Source organism: Lithobates pipiens, unplaced genomic scaffold (genome assembly GCF_037356315.1).
Source record: "Lithobates pipiens isolate NorthernLeopardFrog02 unplaced genomic scaffold, aLitPip1_a1.2 Scaffold_25, whole genome shotgun sequence".
NCBI classification, from domain to species: Eukaryota; Metazoa; Chordata; class Amphibia; order Anura; family Ranidae; genus Lithobates; species Lithobates pipiens.
In genome coordinates this window covers 109,332,213-109,350,248 of record NW_027507787.1, presented here as the reverse complement: position 1 = coordinate 109,350,248, position 18,036 = coordinate 109,332,213, and the positions used below count along the sequence as shown (strand labels likewise).

The 18,036-nt window shown below is 44.1% G+C and overlaps 2 pseudogenes; both read left to right on the top strand.

Moving 5' to 3' along the window:
• Positions 1–13,162: 13,162 nt before the first annotated feature.
• On the top strand, positions 13,163–13,281 carry LOC143931699 (5S ribosomal RNA; annotated as a pseudogene).
• Positions 13,282–13,376: 95 nt separating this feature from the next.
• LOC143932060 (5S ribosomal RNA) lies at positions 13,377–13,496 on the top strand (annotated as a pseudogene).
• The last annotated feature ends 4,540 nt before the right edge of the window (positions 13,497–18,036 follow it).

Here is an 18,036-nt window from a genome sequence, read left to right as displayed (position 1 = left end):
AGTGAGGGGTAAAGCCTCCAAGGGGGACTGGTGTCAGACAGGAGGATAGCGGTGTCTTGTACAAGTTGGTTAATTAGACAAGTCATCCAGTGTGTTCCTGTGAGCAGCCGAAGGAAAGGTCGGTAAGGATTATGAATGGGTGGGGGCCAGGGAGTGCATAAAACTGCCACCAGATGACCGGGGCAGAGAGGGCAAGGGGATGAAAGTCAGATCTGGTAGGTGGGGGCAGGGGTGAGGAGTGTCCCTCATATTACTCACGTTGGCCATCCCTTGAAGCTGAGCACTCTGCATACCCAGGACGTTCTTCTGTATAATCTAGCCTATCTGTATACATTAGCCTGTCTTTTGTACACATTAGCCGGTCCTCTGTATACACTAGTCTGTCTGTATACACTAGTGTATACAGATAGGCTAGATTATACAAAAGAACGTCCTGGGTATGCAGAGATGGAGGCTAGAGTATACAGAGAGAGAGGCTAGAGTATGCATACTTGCTAGTGTATACAGACGGACTAGTGTATACAGAAGACCGGCTAGTTTATATAGGGAGGCTAATGTGTGCAAAAGACAGGCTAGTGTATACAAATAGGCTAGATTATAGAGAAGAACATCTTGGGTATGCAGAGAGAGAGGCTGGGTTACACAGAGAGGCTGGTGTATGCAGACTTGCTAGTGTATACAGACGGACTAGTGTATACAGAGAGGCTTGGGTATGCACAGAGCTAATGTATAAAGAGCAGCTAGTGTATACAAAAGACATCAAAGGGTATACAGAGAGACTCGTGTATGCAGAAGACCGGCTAGTTTATACAGAGAGGCTAAAGTGTACACAACACAGGCTAGTGTATATAATTAGGCAAGATTATACAGAAGACCGTCCTGGGTATGCAGAGATGGAGGCTAGGGTATACAGAGAGAGAGACTGTGCTGGGTTACACAGAGAGGCAGGAGTATGCAGACTTGCTAGTGTATACAGATGGACTAGGGTATACAGTAGACCGGCTAGTTTATACAGAGAGGCTAATGTGTACAAAAGACAGGCTAGTGTATACAGATAGGCTAGATTATACAGAAGAAGGTCCTGGTTATGCAAGAGATGGAGGCTAGGGTATGCAGAGAGAGAGGCTTGGTTACACAGACTTGCTAGTGTATACAGACGGACTAGTGTATACAGAGGACCGGCTAGTTTATACAGAGAGGCTCATGTGTACAAAAGACAGGCTAGTTTATACAGATAGGCTAGATTATACAGAAGAACGTCCTGGGTATGCAGAGATGGAGGCTAGGGTATACAGAGAGAGAGAGGCTGGGTTACACAGAGAGGCAGGAGTATGCAGACTTGCTAGTGTATACAGATGGACTAGTGTATACAGTAGACCGGCTAGTTTACACAGAGAGGCTAATGTGTACAAAAGACAGGCTAGTGTATACAGATAGGCTAGATTATACAGAAGAAGGTCCTGGTTTATGCAAGAGATGGAGGCTAGGGTATGCAGAGAGAGAGGCTTGGTTACACAGACTTGCTAGTGTATACAGACGGACAAGTGTATACAGAGGACCGGCTAGTTTATACAGAGAGGCTAATGTGTACAAAAGACAGGCTAGTGTATACAAATAGGCTAGATTATAGAGAAGAACGTCCTGGGTATGCAGAGATGGAGGCTGGGTTACACAGAGAGGTTAGTGTATGCAAGCTTGCTAGTGTATACAGACGGACTAGTGTATACAGTAGACCAGCTAGTTTATACAGGGAGGCTAATGTCTACAGAAGACCGGCTAGTGTATACACATAGGCTAGATTATAGAGAAGAACGTCCTGGGTATGCAGAGATGGAGGCTAAGGTATACAGAGAGAGAAGTTGGGTTACAAAGAGAGGCTAGTGTATGCAGACTTGCTAGTGTATACCGGTGGACTAGTTTATACAGAGAGGCCTGGGTATACAGAGAGCTAATGTATAAAGAGATGCTAGTGTATACAAAACACAACCAAGAGTAGACAGTGAGGCTCGTGTATACAGAAGACCGGCTACAGAGAGGCTAATTTGTACAAAAGACAGGCTAGTGTATACAGATAGGCTAGATTATACAGAGGAAGGTCCTGGGTATGCAGAGATGGAGGCTAGGGAATCCAGAGAGAGACTGTGTTACACAGAGAGTGTATGCAGAAGACCGGCTATTTTTTTTTACAGATAGGCTTGTGTATACAGAAGACAGTCTGGGGAATTGAGTGAGGCTAGTGTAAGCAGAGAGGCTGGGACACCGAGACTATTGTAAAAAGAAGGCAGGCTAGTGTATATAGATTACGGGCACGTGTATACAGAAGACAGAGAGGCTAGTCTATATAGAGTGGCTGGTGTACACCGAGAGATTAATGTATACAGAAAAGCTAGAGAGGCTAAAGTGTACACAACACAGGCTAGTGTATATAATTAGGCTAGATTATACAGAAGACCGTCCTGGGTATGCAGAGATGGAGGCTAGGGTATACAGAGAGAGAGACTGTGCTGGGTTACACAGAGAGGCAGGAGTATGCAGACTTGCTAGTGTATACAGATGGACTAGGGTATACAGTAGACCGGCTAGTTTATACAGAGAGGCTAATGTGTACAAAAGACAGGCTAGTGTATACAGATAGGCTAGATTATACAGAAGAAGGTCCTGGTTATGCAAGAGATGGAGGCTAGGGTATGCAGAGAGAGAGGCTTGGTTACACAGACTTGCTAGTGTATACAGACGGACTAGTGTATACAGAGGACCGGCTAGTTTATACAGAGAGGCTCATGTGTACAAAAGACAGGCTAGTTTATACAGATAGGCTAGATTATACAGAAGAACGTCCTGGGTATGCAGAGATGGAGGCTAGGGTATACAGAGAGAGAGAGGCTGGGTTACACAGAGAGGCAGGAGTATGCAGACTTGCTAGTGTATACAGATGGACTAGTGTATACAGTAGACCGGCTAGTTTACACAGAGAGGCTAATGTGTACAAAAGACAGGCTAGTGTATACAGATAGGCTAGATTATACAGAAGAAGGTCCTGGTTTATGCAAGAGATGGAGGCTAGGGTATGCAGAGAGAGAGGCTTGGTTACACAGACTTGCTAGTGTATACAGACGGACAAGTGTATACAGAGGACCGGCTAGTTTATACAGAGAGGCTAATGTGTACAAAAGACAGGCTAGTGTATACAAATAGGCTAGATTATAGAGAAGAATGTCCTGGGTATGCAGAGATGGAGGCTGGGTTACACAGAGAGGTTAGTGTATGCAAGCTTGCTAGTGTATACAGACGGACTAGTGTATACAGTAGACCAGCTAGTTTATACAGGGATTATACATGGAGGCTAGGGAATCCAGAGAGAGACTGTGTTACACAGAGAGTGTATGCAGAAGACCGGCTATTTTTTTTTACAGATAGGCTTGTGTATACAGAAGACAGTCTGGGGAATTCAGTGAGGCTAGTGTAAGCAGAGAGGCTGGGACACCGAGACTATTGTAAAAAGAAGGCAGGCTAGTGTATATAGATTACGGGCACGTGTATACAGAAGACAGAGAGGCTAGTCTATATAGAGTGGCTGGTGTACACCGAGAGATTAATGTATACAGAAAAGCTAGCGTGTAAAGAAGACAGGACTTTATTTTTTGCTAATGCAACTACTTCTGAAACATGTAAAGTGCTTTTTTCATATTTTGGTGCTGTTAAAAAGTGGTGTGTTGTCAGTGGTGATATCAATGTGACAGTTAATGTGGAGAACTACAAATATACAAAATAGAGCAAGAGAGTGCTAAGTTTATTTTGTTAAGTCATTGACTGATAGACGTTAAGTAATTGGCCGTTATTGGTTTGGCAGTACATGGTTTATTTTGATGTAAGATAGTTTTATTCTCTACTTATAGCCGAGTTTTAGACGGCTTTATTATTAGCATTATTCGCATTATTCCTATTTACTATGCAGAGTGTAAGTATTGCAGTGAGACGATATTGCTTTTGAAAGATTTGTATTATTATACATAGCATTGTTAGCAGACCAATAGGACAATTTACATGGCTTAATATTGCAGAGCGTAATTTATCAGTTAAGAGATCCAAAGCGTTAGTTGCAGTAGCTTCCTAAAACGGAAAAATCGTTGCATTACTCTAAAAGTTGTTCCGGTAGCACTGAAAAGACGATATTAGATGAGTGATCTACACATTTCGTTTACTATTGCAGAGAGATACCGGCTAAATGTTAATATGTGCTGCGTGTAAGGTAGAAAGAAGATGGTTAAGTGTGAGCTGGTTTACCAGGATTTAGAGATAGTAATCTGTTTATTGTAATAATAAATATAGCAAAATAACTCTAAAATTAATATTAAGACATTATATACAGGTCGGGTTTAAGTGGAAATACACGAAATAACAGCAACGACGTGTGTAGGTTTTTATCAATCAGGTACATTACGTGTCTTTAATCATGTAGTGAATATACCCCAAATATAGCATAAGGATGAGAAAGGATAATAACTGGCAGAGGATGACATGGCAAAAAGACAAACTGCATTAGAAATGTGAATATGAATTAGAGATGAAATGACAATCCCCACGGCTACGTACAGCAAAGCAGCTAAATATTCAGCTAAATAGTCTGCAATAGCAGAGATTAAGTATTGCAGTCGAAATGAGATCGGAAGCGTTAGTTGCAGTAGCTCCAAAATGACTGAGAAATCATTTCATTACTCTAAATGTAAAAGTTATCCCGGTAGCACTGAGTGGACTGATATTAGATGAGTGATCTTTGTAGTACAAATTCAGTTTCCTATAGCAGAGCAAAGTATGACATGGCAAAGAGACAAACTGCTTTGGAAATGTGAATGTGAATTAGAGATGAAATGTCAATCCCCATTGGTTACTTACAGGTTACCATTAATACAGTTAACACGGCTACGTACAGCAAAGTGTGAGCTAAGCAGCTAAATATTTCTTAATATTGCAGAGATTAAGTATTGCAGTTGAAAAGAGATCGGAAGCGTTGTTTGCAGTAGCTTCAAAATGACTGAGAAATCATTTCATTACTCTAAATGTAAAAGTTATCCCGGTAGCACTGAGTGGACTGATATTAGTTGAGTGATCGTTGTGGTACAAATTCAGTTTCCTATAGCAGAGAGATACCAGCTAAATGTGAGAAGAGCAATTAAACTGTTCACATCGGTAGCATTGTATTACTCTTAACATGTGCAGCGTGTAAAAAAGCAATAAGATGGTTTTGTATTATCCTAAAATTAGCAGTATACGTAATAAAGGTGAGTAGGTAACCTGGATTTAGACATAGCAAACTCCATAATCGAATTTAGCAAAATTAGAAAGGATCATATTGAGACAGTATATACAGGTCGAGTTTAAGTGGAAATACACAAAATAAGAGCGTTGCAAAGTAATACCAAGGCAGAATGTCGGAATAGCAATTAGATGAGATGATTGCTGTAATCATGAAATATCAGCAACGACTAGGTTTCTATCGGATGAGAAAGTATAATAAATGGCAAAGTATGACATGGCAAAGAGACAAATTGCATTACATGAAATGTCAATCCCCACTGGTTACTTACATGTAAACGCGGCTACATACAGCAAAGTGTGAGCTAAGCAGCTAAAGGGTATTTAAGAGTAAATTGACTTAGCTTGAAAATTCCAACGTGTAAATCGTTCCATTAATTTTGTTACGCACGAAGACGGCTTACACTGACTGTTTTCCGTTTCCACTGGTTATCGGCATAATGTATCAGTAACCATGAAAATTAATAGTGATAGACAGCTTACATTAGGATGTATGCATGAGGTGAATGTAAAATAGTTGCATTATGTGTTATTAATGTAATCAAACTGTATTGCTATGCTTTGCTACTGCAACCACTTCTCAATCAAGTAAACCGGCCCAATGCTTTTCTCACATTTTGCTGCTGTTAAAAAATGTGTTGCAAGTGTTATATGTTACAAATGGTTATCAGTGTGACAGTTAATGTAGAGAAGAAGTAATACACAAAATAGAGTCAGAAAGAGAATCCTATTGCATAGAGGTAGCGAGAGATGGTTGGTTTACTCTAAATGTGCAGTGTGTAAAAGGTTTTAAAAAGATGGTTTTGTGTGACTTTTGCTTTAACGTAAAATTAGCTGTAGACATTATAACTTATTACAATGATTTAGAGATAGTAATCTCTATAAAATAATAATAATAAGTATAGCAAAACAAATTAGGAAAATATTGAGGCAGTATATATAGGTCGAGATATAGTGAATACACAAAAGGGATCAAGGGATAGTTGCAAAGTCAAGGGATAGTTGCAAAGGTACATTATTTAAGAGTAAATTGACGAAGCTTGCAAATTCCAACGTGTAAATCGTTCCATTAATTTTGTTACGCACGAAGACGGCTTACACTGACTGTTTTCATAGAGGTAGCGAGCGATGGTTGCATTACTCTTAATGTGTAAAGGTTTTAAAAAGATGGTTTTGTGTGAATTTTGCTTTAACGTAAAATTAGCTGTAGACATTATAACTATGGTTAGGTTTACAATGATTTAGAGATAGTACAGTGGAAACGTTTATTTGTCATGACAGCTGATACTGGTTGAGCAATAAAACTGTTTTATTAAGATGTAAGACTAGTTTTATTCTCTACATATAGGCTTTTCAGAGAGTTGTATAATATAGACGACCAATAGGACATTAGGCTTAATATTGTAGGGAGGAAGTATCGCTGTTCAAAGGTAAGAGATTGAAAGCTTAGCTTGAAAATGGCCGAGAAATAGTTGCGTTAGTCTAAATTTAAAGGATATGCCGTTACCAATGTGAAAGCTTATATTAGACTAGTTGATCTTTGATTACACGATCCTATTATTATTATTATTATTATTATTAAGATCATAGTGCAGAGAGATACTCAGTTAATGTCAGAGATACTCGGTTAATGTCAGAAAAGCAATAAAACTGTTTACATCGTTAGAGAGCGATAGTTACATTACTCTTAGTATGTGCAGCATGTCTGGTAGCAAATGGATGGTTTTGTGAACATTTTGCATTACCGTACAATTAGCGGTAGAACTCATCGAAGTGAATAGATTTAAGCGGATTTTGAGATAGTACTCTCTATTTCTAATAAGAAATAAATAAAAATAATTCAGGATGGTGTGTCAGGACTGTCACATACTCAATGTGACAGTTGATGTGGAGAATTACAAATATGCAAAATAGAGCAAAAAGAGTACATGGTTTATTTTGATGTATGATAGTTTTATTGAATGCTTCATGTGGATGATTAAAATCTTGTAGTGATCTATATTTAGCATAAGAATGAAAAGGCATAACATGGCAATGAGACAAACTCCATTAGAGATGTGAGCTAGATGAAATGATGAAATGTCTCTGTATAGCCCAGATTGTCTTCTGTTATCACTTAGCCTACCCTCTAAATTCACTAGCCTCTCTATATACACCAGCATGTTTACACTAGCCGGTCTTCTGCATACAATAGCCTGTCTTCGATATACACTAGCCTATGTACTGAATACACTAGCCCGTCTTCTGTCTTCTGTATGCCCTAGCCTGTCTTCTGTATACATTAGTCTCTCTGTATAAACTAGCATCTCTGTATAACCCAAACTGTCTTCTGTAAAAACTTGTCTCTCTTTATAGCCTGTCTAGCCGTTCTTCTGTACACACTAGCTTCTCTGTATACACTAACCAGGCTTCTATATACAATAGCTTCACTATATGCACTAGCCTCTCTGTATAATCTAGCCTCTCTATATACCCTAGATAGTGTTCTGCATACACTAGCCTCTCCGTAGAAGCCAGCCTTTATTCTGTATTCACTAGCCTTTCTTCTGCATGCTGTAGTCTTCTATATATACTAGCTTCTCTGTACACCCCTGCATCTCTGTCATACATTAAACCCTCTGTATACCACAGCCTGTCTTCTGTACCCACTAGACTCTCTGTATACACTACCCAGTCTTCTGTATAGAATTTCAGCTTTGATGTATACCCAAGCCTGTCTTCTGTATACACTAGCTTCTCTATATGCACTGTCCTTTCTGTATACACTCGACTCTCTCTATACACTAACCTCTCTATATACACTAACATCTTTGTATATACTAGCCTCTCTTTAAACTAGCCTCTCTGTGTTTACTCTAGCATCTCTGTATACTCAAGCCTATCTACATACACGAGTCTGTATTCTGTATTCACTAGCCTGTCTTCTATATATACCAGCTTCTCTGTACACCCTAGCACTGTAACAGTGCTAGGTTCCTGTGTTACAGAAACAGAACACCAGCAATAAGGTGTATACTGTGCAGGAGGCACACAACACCCACTCTAACTTCTGCACTGCAGATGCATGTATTGCAGAAATTGAACACCAGTAATAAAGGGTAGCTTCAGGTGTGTACTGTGCAGGAGGCACATAACACCCACTGTAACAGTGCTAGGTTCCCAAGCAGTAAAGACACTGTCCCTGCCTATCGTCCTCTTTCCCTGACCACCGCAACACACTGTACAAGGCCACCGCGCTGGCGGCCTTATATAGTGTGGGGTGTGTACTAAACCCCCCTGAGCTATAATTGGCCACAGAAATCCTGCCTGTGGTGAATTGTGGCTCTCCTCACAGAGGATGTTACATCTGTTCTTGTTATATAGAACCTATTATTCTCCTCGTAAACTTTTTCAGTTTGGCCGAACGGCCGGACGCAAGTTGCCCCTGGTTGCGGGAACATGGGGGGAGACATGATGCACATGTTTTGGAGATGCCCGAAGTTGATCCGCTACTGGACAGAGGTGACAGGAACCATTGATTGGGTGTTTGGAACCTCCACCAGGATGGAGGCGAAGTATTGTCCCCTGGGATTAGTTGAAGGAGTTGGAAACCCGGGAAGCAGATAGATGGCAGTTCTGAGATGCCTATTTCAGGCAAGGAAACTGATTGCCCAACCCTGCTTAGCCTCCAATGTTGGCAATGACTTGGTTTTTGTCGCTTGTTTCCCAAGATGACCATGTTGGCGTTTGTCAAGATGGTTGAGAGTGCCTGAAGAGATCGCCTATGGCCCCATTATCTTGAAAGTGCCTGATCTTGTCTGATCTCATAGGCTAAGCATTGTCGGGCCTGATTAGTAACTGGATGGGAGACCAACTGGGAATACCAGGTGCCATAGGATTCTTTTTATGTTGTTGGCGTTGACATGGTTTTTTTTTTCCTCTTGTTTGCCAAGGTGATCATCTTGGCATTTGTCAAGAGGGCTGAGAGAGCCCAAAGAAATCTCCTACGGCCACATCCCCCTGAAAGCGCCCGATCTCATCTGATCTCAGAGGCTAAGCAGGGTCCGGCCTGGATAGTACCTAATTAAAGGTGATTAAAGATTCCTACGGATCTTTTTATATTGTTGGCTTTGACCTGTTTTTCTTTCGCTTGTTTCCCAAGGTGACCATTTTAGCATCAGTCAAGAGTTTTGAGTATGTCCCAAAGCGTTCGCCTGAGGTCACATCACCCTGAAAGCGCCCGATCTCAGAGGCTAAGCAGGGTCTGGTTCAGATGGGAGACCACCATGGTCTATGTTGTTGGCGTTGACCTGTTTATTTTCACTTGTTTCCCAAGATAACCATCTTGGTATTTGTCAAGAGGGTTGAGAGTGTCTAAATAGAACACCTATGGCCACATCACCCTGAAAGCGCACAATCTGATCTGATCTCGGAGGCCTAGCAGTGTAAGGCCTGGTTAATACCTTTATGGGAGACCATCTGTGAATACCAGGTGCCGTAGGCTTCTTTTTATGTTGTTGGCGTTTACCTGTTTATTTTCGCTTGTTTCCCAAGGTGACCATCTTGGCGTTTAACAAGAGGGTTGAGAGTGCCCAAAGAGATCACCTACGGCCCCATCACCCTGAAAGCGTGATCTGATCTCAGAGGCTAAACAGTGTCGGTTAGTACCTGGATGGGAGAAAGCCTGGAAATACCAGGTTCCATAGGCTTCTTTTTATGTTGTTGGCGTTGACTTGTTTTTTTTGTTTGTTTCCCAAGGTGACCATCTTGGCGTTTGTCAAGAGGGTTGAGCATGCCTGAAAAAATCTACTATGGCTGCATCACCCTGAAAGAGCCAAATCTCATTTGATTTCAGAGGCTAAGCATGGTTGGGACCTGGTTAGTACCTGGATGGGAGACCGCCTGGGATTTCTCGATGCCATAGGCTTTTTTTTTAAGTTGTTGGCATTGACTTATTTTTATTTTATTCTTTTATTAAGTATAAGTAGAACAACATGAATATAACAGTCAACCATACAGCATGACCCAGGGTCACAATTACATGGTAACAAAAAATAGGCAGCCAAATAACTCTGGGTTCTCAGAGGGGAGAAAAGAGAGAAACCCCACCTCAGACATGTAGTACAGTATAACTAATGCAGCTATGTTCGGACAAATGTAATCATGGAGAACAACTGGGAGCACAGGGAGCAAGCTTATTATGACGTATGTGAACTAGAGTAAAATATGAGCCAGTCGTATGGTGGCGGCGGGGAAAAAAAGAAAAATAAAGACAAAAAGGGAGGGGGGGGGGATGCCACCCAGGGTAGACATGGCCTACGTAGGTAAACGTTAGATGTTCGGTCATTTTCTGGGACAGGGGCGCTGCTGACCTCCCGAATGTAGTCTCAAGTACCAGTAAAATACCTCCAGGGCCTCCATGTAACACTAAATTCCTCTTCAGTGTTGTGAAGGGTGGCGGTCAATTCTTCCATCCGGAGAATATGATTGACTTTGGAATACCACAGCACCTTGGATGGGGGCTGAGGCTGCCTCCACAGTGTGGGAAAGCAGGCCGGGGCGGCGTTCAGGAGTTGCATCGTGAGGGTTTTTTTGTATTTTCGAACAGGCTGTTCGGTCAAGTGTAGAAGGCACGCTGCTGGGTTGTCTGTGATATCTAAATTTCTGAGAGTTTTTATCGTCCCGGTCACCTCCACCCAAAAGTTCCTCAAGGCCGGGCATGCCCAGAAAATGTGTCCCATGGTCACCGTATCTGAATTGCACCTCCAACAAACATCCAGAATCGATCTATTCATTTTATTCAGAAGGTATGGGACTCTATACCAGCGTGAGACTATCTTGTATCCTGATTCTTGATATTGGTTTGCGATGGAAGCTTTATGTACTAATGTCAGGATCTTCCCTATCTGTTGTGGGGTAAATGTGATGCCAAAGTCCCTCTCCCATTTGTGGATAAATGGTGGGGTCGACTCCTCCTCCTGACTACTTAATAGGTTGTACAGGAGGGAGAGGGTGTGTCGCAGAGGTTCCTTTTTGTGACAGATGGATTCATAGGGCGTCAGGTCTCTAGGAGTGTAGGGGGCCCTTTGTATGGCCAGAAGAAAGTGACGAAGTTGATAAGCATTAAACAAGTCAAGCGGAGGGTCAGAAAGCTCGGCGACAGTTTGCGTGGTCGGTAGCCCTCCCGAGGGCCACACGTCTCCCAGACGCTGTTTCCCCACCACTGTCAACTGTCGCAGTTTCTTGTTGGTAAATCCCGGTGGGAAGTCTGGATTACCTATAACCGGAGTCATTGGTGACGGCAGGGGAGCAATGTGTGTGCAGCGGAACAACCTCCGCACAACAGCCAACGTAGCTCCCACTACGGGGTGATCTCTGAGGTCTTTTGGTAGGGAGGACAGGAGCCACGGGGAGGTCAATAGGGGAATGGATCCATCCTCAATCTCCATCTCCACCCACTGCTTGTGTGGGCCATTACAATGCCAATCAACGACTCTCGCTAGCAGAGTCGCTCTGTAGTATTGTCTCAGATCTGGGAGACCCAGACCCCCCTTGTCCTTTGGTCTGGCAAGCAATTGCAAACGGGCTCTGGGCGGCTTGCGCGCCCAAATAAAGTCCCGGAGCAGCACCTGCAGTTGTCTGAAAAAAATTGGGTGTAACCGGATCGGTAATGTCTGGAACAAGTATAAGATCCGCGGGAGGGCCGTCATTTTGAATGCATTACAGCGCCCGAACCAGGTCAGTGTTAAAGCATGCCAGTTTCCCAACTCAGATTTCAGTCTATTCAGGAGAGGGACAAAATTAAGCAGGTACAATTGCGCCAAATCCGCTGCGATGTCAACGCCCAGGTACCGTATAGATTTTTCAGCTCAGTAGAATGGAAAAGCGGAGCGTAGCCTCTTGGCCTCACCATCCGGGACCGATATATTCAATACAGCCGACGGTGCAAATGATTTTATAGTTTGATAGGCTGCCGTATCGCCGGAGAGCCGCGAGTATATTGGGAAGCGAAATGTGTGGATTGGAGACGAAAAAAATTAGATCGTCAGCGTACGCCGCAATTTTGTGGTGTGCCGAGGGTTTGGATATGCCAGTAATATTCAGGTCATTCCGAACGTGACACATAAGTGGTTCCAGTGTCAGAATAAAAATTAGGGGAGACAGAGGGCACCCTTGCCTCGTCCCATTAGTGATGGGGAAAGAGTCCGAGCACTCTGAAAGCACCCAATCTCGTCTGATCTTGGAGGCTAAGAAGAGTCAGGCCTGGTTAGTACCTGGATGGGAGGCCACCTGGGAATACCAGTTATTGTAGGCTTCTTTTTATGTTGTTGGCGTTGATTCGTTTTTTTTTTTTTCGCTTGTTTCCCAAGGTGACCATCTTGGCATTTGTCAAGAGGGTTGAGAGTGCCCAAAGTGTTCGCTTACAGCAGCATCACCCTGAAAGAGCCCTATCTCTTCTCATCTCTGAGGCTAAGAAGGGTTGGGCCTAGTTAGTCCCTGGATGGGAGATGGCTTTGGAATACCAGGTGCCGTAGTCTTCTTTTTATGTTGTTGACATTGACCTGTTTTTTTTCCGCTTGTTTCCCAAGGTGACTATCTTGGCATTTGTCAAGAGGGTTGAGAGTGCCCAAAGAGATTGCCTATGGGCACATAAGCCTGAAAGCGCCCGATCTCCTCTGATCTCAGAGGCTAAACAGGGTCGGGCCTTGCTAGTACCTGGATTGGAGACCACCTGGAGAGCACCTGTCAATACTAGGTGCTGAAGGCTTCTTTTTATGTTGTTGGCGTTGACTTGTTTTTTTTTTTTGTTTGTTTACCAAGGTGACCATCTTGGTGTTTGTCAAGAGGGTTGAGAGTGCCTGAAGAGCTCGCCTATGGCCACATAACCCTGAAAGCACCAGATCTCGTCTGATCTCAGAGACTAAACAGGGTCGGGCTTTGTTAATACCTGGATGGGAGACCACCTGGGAATACTAGGTGCTGTAGACTTCTTCTCATGTTGTTGGCGTTGACTTGATTTTTTTGTTTGTTTCCCAAGGTGACCATATTGGCGTTAGTCAAGGTTGAGAGTGCCTGAAGAAATCTCCTACGGCCACACCACCCTGAAAGACTCCAATCTCATCTGATCTCAGAGGCTAAGCAGGGTTGGGACCAGTTTAGTACCTGGATGGGAGACCGCCTGGGATTTCCAGATGCCGTAGGCTTCTTTTTATGTTGTTGCCGTTGACCTATTTTTTTCCGCTTGTTTCCAAGGTGACCATGTTGGTGTTTGTCAAGAGAGTTGAGAGTGCCTGAAGATATTGGCTACGGCCACATCACCCTGAATCTGTTCCATCTCGTCTGATCTTGGAGGCTAAGCAGGGCCTGGTTAATGCCTGGATGGGAGACCGCCTGGGAATACCAGGTGTCGTAGGCTTCTTTTTTTTTTCAAATATAATTTTTTTTCCAAATAGGGGAAGACGGTCCCCCGAGTACATAATGCAACAGAGAAATACAGAGCAAAAAGCAGCTGAAAAATACTTGATACAGGTATATTCGCAACTGTGAGTCTGCCTTCCATCAATCACAATGATTCGAGGCACAGATAAAGTACTGTACCAAGATCCAGGGTCACACAAACCCCAGGTCCCTCCGGCATAATCCATCCAGAGGGGGGTGTGGGGCCGTCATTCCCAATTTTCCACTTTTTCCAAAAGAGAGAGGGGGTGGAGGGGGTGAGAGATAGGGGAGGAAGGCAGAAAAGAGAAGGGTTGAAAGATCAGAAAAGGAGAAGACGGGACGAGACACGATGGCAGCCACTGTCCAAGGGGCCAGTCAAGGAAAGCTCAGAGCACTAAGGCGACAGCAGGCGACATCCTTCCAGCGAGAATATAAAGGTATTCCAGATGTCCCAGGTTTGTTTAAAAAATTCTTGTTTACCTTGTGATGTGAGGATCAAGTCCTCCATTTTTTTTAATGTCCTCTATTTTCCTAAGCCAGTGAGTAATGAAAGGGGGGGAACATTTTTTCCAATAGAGAGGGATGCAGGATTTCGCCGCATTTATCACATGCCGTAAAATTGATTTTTTTTGTACTTCTTAATGGGAATCTGTGAATGGTGCAAGAGAAAGAATGCAGCCTCTTCCTGGATGGAGAAGTCTGTGAATTTTTGTGTTATGCATCGGATCTCTGTCCAGAAGTCCACCAAGCTGGGGCAGGACCAAAAAATGTGCAGCAACGTGCCCTCTTCTTCTCCACACCTCCAGCATATGTTCGAGGAAGAGGGGAAACATTTCTGCAGCTTTGATGGTGTCAAATACCACCTGGTGAGAAGTTTAAAATTCGTCTCCTGTATCTTCGTGCACAGCGACATTTTGAGAGCCAAAGTGATAATGTGTTGTCTCTGTGCTGGGGAAAATGAGCAATTAAGGTCTTTTTCCCAGTTGGACAGACAGGTTAAGTGTGGGTAATCTGTTTGAGAGAGAATGTGGGCCAAAGGGCCTTCGCTCCTGCATAGAGTCTCAAACTCCGTCTGAGGGCGGGCAAACGTTTGAGGATTGGGGATGGAATGGAGAAAATGATGTCGTTGCGCCGCTCTCCAAAAAGGCAGTTGTAAAAGCCCTGTCGGATCTGTTAGGGTTGAGAAAGAAGGCCATTTTCCATCAATGACGAATTTAGACGCATTGTCTAGGTTGGAATTTCTAAGTGGGTCCCCAGTTCAAAGGTTGGATGGCCACGTATAGGGAATAGGGGGGAAGTCAAAGACGTGAGTGTGTTTTGGGTAGCGATCAGGTGACTGACTTTCAACTAAGCCCCTATAGTGGGATGTGACATAAATTCTGTGGGTAAATACTTATAGCACCACATGGCGCTTCTTTTTTTTTTTTTTTAACAGCACAAGTTTATTGAACAACTCAGTTATAACAAGATATTACAGTAGGTACAAACATTAGCCTCTTCATAGGTGAAGGACAGTAATACATCTTACATTAAGGAAAATTCCTGACAATGATAGTATAGACTCCAATATAGCTCACTCCACACACGTATGCAGATTTTCCACCCACTTATCCCATATTTTGTGGTATTTGGCTGGACACCCACGATTTCTATACACCAGTTTAATCAAGGGTAGCTTACTATTAATGCCCATTACCCATTCCCGCATAGTAGGCATGGTTGGACGCATCCAGTATTTAGCCACAAGCTTTCGTGCGGTAAACAGCGTAGAGTGCAAAAATGTAGCCAAGTATTGATCAACAGAGGTATCAGGAAATATACTAAGTAGGCAACTCTTAGGGTCAAGTTGAAGGGGTGAACCCATGTGGTCATGTAGAAACCTGACAATCTGCCCCCAATACTCCTGGACCAATGGGCATTGCCAGAGAAGATGGTAGAAAGTACCAGTCATACAAGAGCAACGGGGACACTTCGAGTTATAGTCAGGATGATACTTAGCTATCCGGATAGGGGTGAGATAGGACCTGTGTATCACATAGTACTGCGTTAGTCGGTCAGGTAGGCTAAGCGAAGCCTGTTGAACGTTCTCAAGGGCATCCTCCCATTCCTCCCCATCAAAGGGACCTATGTCCTCTTCCCATCTCAACCTGGCCCGTTCAGTGGTTTGCGCCACCAAGCGGGCCCGGAGTAGGCCGTATAGAGTCGAGATCAATTTAGCCGGTTCGTCTCCCATAATTACATCTGTCAAAGCCAGCGACTGTACATTCGGGAAGTCCTGAGCAAATTGCGCACGAAGCGCGTGTCGCAATTACAAGTAGCGAAAGTGCATATGAGGGGGTATGTTAAATTCCACTTGTAGGGAGGGAAAATCCCTTACGCCCATAGGAGTCATCACCTGATACAGAAAAAGTATCCCTCTAGAAGCCCACAAGTCTACATCTGGTAAGCCAGACAACTCACGAAGCAGGGGGTTGCGCCATAGCGGTGTATGTGAGTGGTAATAGTCAGCTCCCAGTAATCTAAGGGCTAGTTTCCAAATACCCCGAAAAATCATCTGAAGGGGAATATCAACAAGGGATTCAGCCCTCCCGCCCACCAAGGCCTGATATCTGTGACTATCCGCTCTATGGAGGTGATAAAAATGGGAAATCTGGGCTGCTATGTAGTATGTGTGGAAATCAGGGAGAGCCAGTCCCCCCATAGAGGTCGGGTTTTTAAGTGTGTTCCATGCCAACTTATGTCTAGATGGGCCCCAGATAAAGGTGTTTAAGACACCGTCTAATGTTTTAAAGAACGCCACGGGGACCATGACAGGGGAATGCCAAAGTACATAAAGGAGTTTCGGCAGGAGGATCATTTTAGTAATATTGATCCGTCCCATAACCCCAATGGGGAGACGGGACCATGCCTTAGTCTTCTCCCGCACATACAGAAGCAGTGGTTCAAGATTAAGATGAATATACTCCCCAGGTTCCCTCGTAACCTGCACTCCCAAATACTGAATGGAGGATACCCTGGAGAGCGGGAGAGAAGCTGCATCCCGGTCCGGGGAGAACAAGTCAATGGGTAGAACCTGCGACTTGGTCCAATTAATACGCAGAACGGAATGACCACCAAACTCCTCTATGACCCCCAGGGCAGCCTCCAACGACCGACCCGAGTCCTCTAAATACAGTAAAGTAAAGTGTGCCCGAAGTGCAGCAGCCAACGGTTCTGCCGCCAAAGCATATAACATAGGAGACAACCCTGACGTGTGCCACGGCCTAGCCGAAAGGGGTCCGACACCCATCCGTTAACTGCTACTCTAGCCATTGGGCGATAGTATAGGAGAGTAATCCATTTAACAAAATTGGGGCCAAACCCAAATTTACCCAAGCATTCCCAAAGATAATTCCACTCAATGGAATCAAACGCCTTAGCGGCATCCAGTGACAACACCACCCTCGAGCATACTTTGTCATGCTCAGCCTGGATATTCATATATAACCGGCGGATATTAATGCCCGTGTTTTTCCCGGGCATCAATCCCGTTTGATCCGGGTGAACAAGTGATAGGATGACTCCACTCAGACAAGTGGCAAGTACTTTAGCCAAAATTTTAATATCTGCGTGGAGCAGCGAGATGGGGCGATAGGAATCCGGGCAGTGGGGATCCTTTCCTGGCTTGGGTATCACTATAATAACTGCCTGCCGTAGAGTATCAGGTAGGGACCCGGAGTCAAATATGTGTGTATATAATCTCAACAATTCTGGCACTAGTGTCTCAGAGTAGTGGGCATAGAAATCCAGGGGAATACCATCCAGTCCAGGGGCCTTAGCCGTTGCAAGGGATGCCACCGCTAGCCTAATCTCATCTGCCGATATCGGGGCCTCAAGAGACTCAACCTGAGCCTCAGACAGGTGGGGAAGAGAGATATCTCGGAGGTACGCCCCCGTCTCAGTCCTCGGCCTATGTACCTGCGACTCATAAAGGGCAGCATAGTAAGCACGAAACATGGTGGCCACTGTTGGCGGATCAGTCACCTCCTCACCCCCATTGTCAGTCAACGAAACCACCACCGGGGGCTTGGAGTCCCGATGCGCCAAGTAGGCCAGCAACTTTCCCGCCCTCTCTCCTTGTTCAAACACCCGTTGCTTAACAAAAAACAACTTTTGCTTAGCCTGTTCAATGTGGAGGTGATCTACTAGCCTTATGTGGTGTCGTAATACCTGGGCCTTAGCAGGTGTGGGGTCAGTAGTGAAGTCAGTGGTCACCGAGGCCAGCTCCCGTAGGGCATTAGATAGCAAAGTCTTGGAGGTACGCTT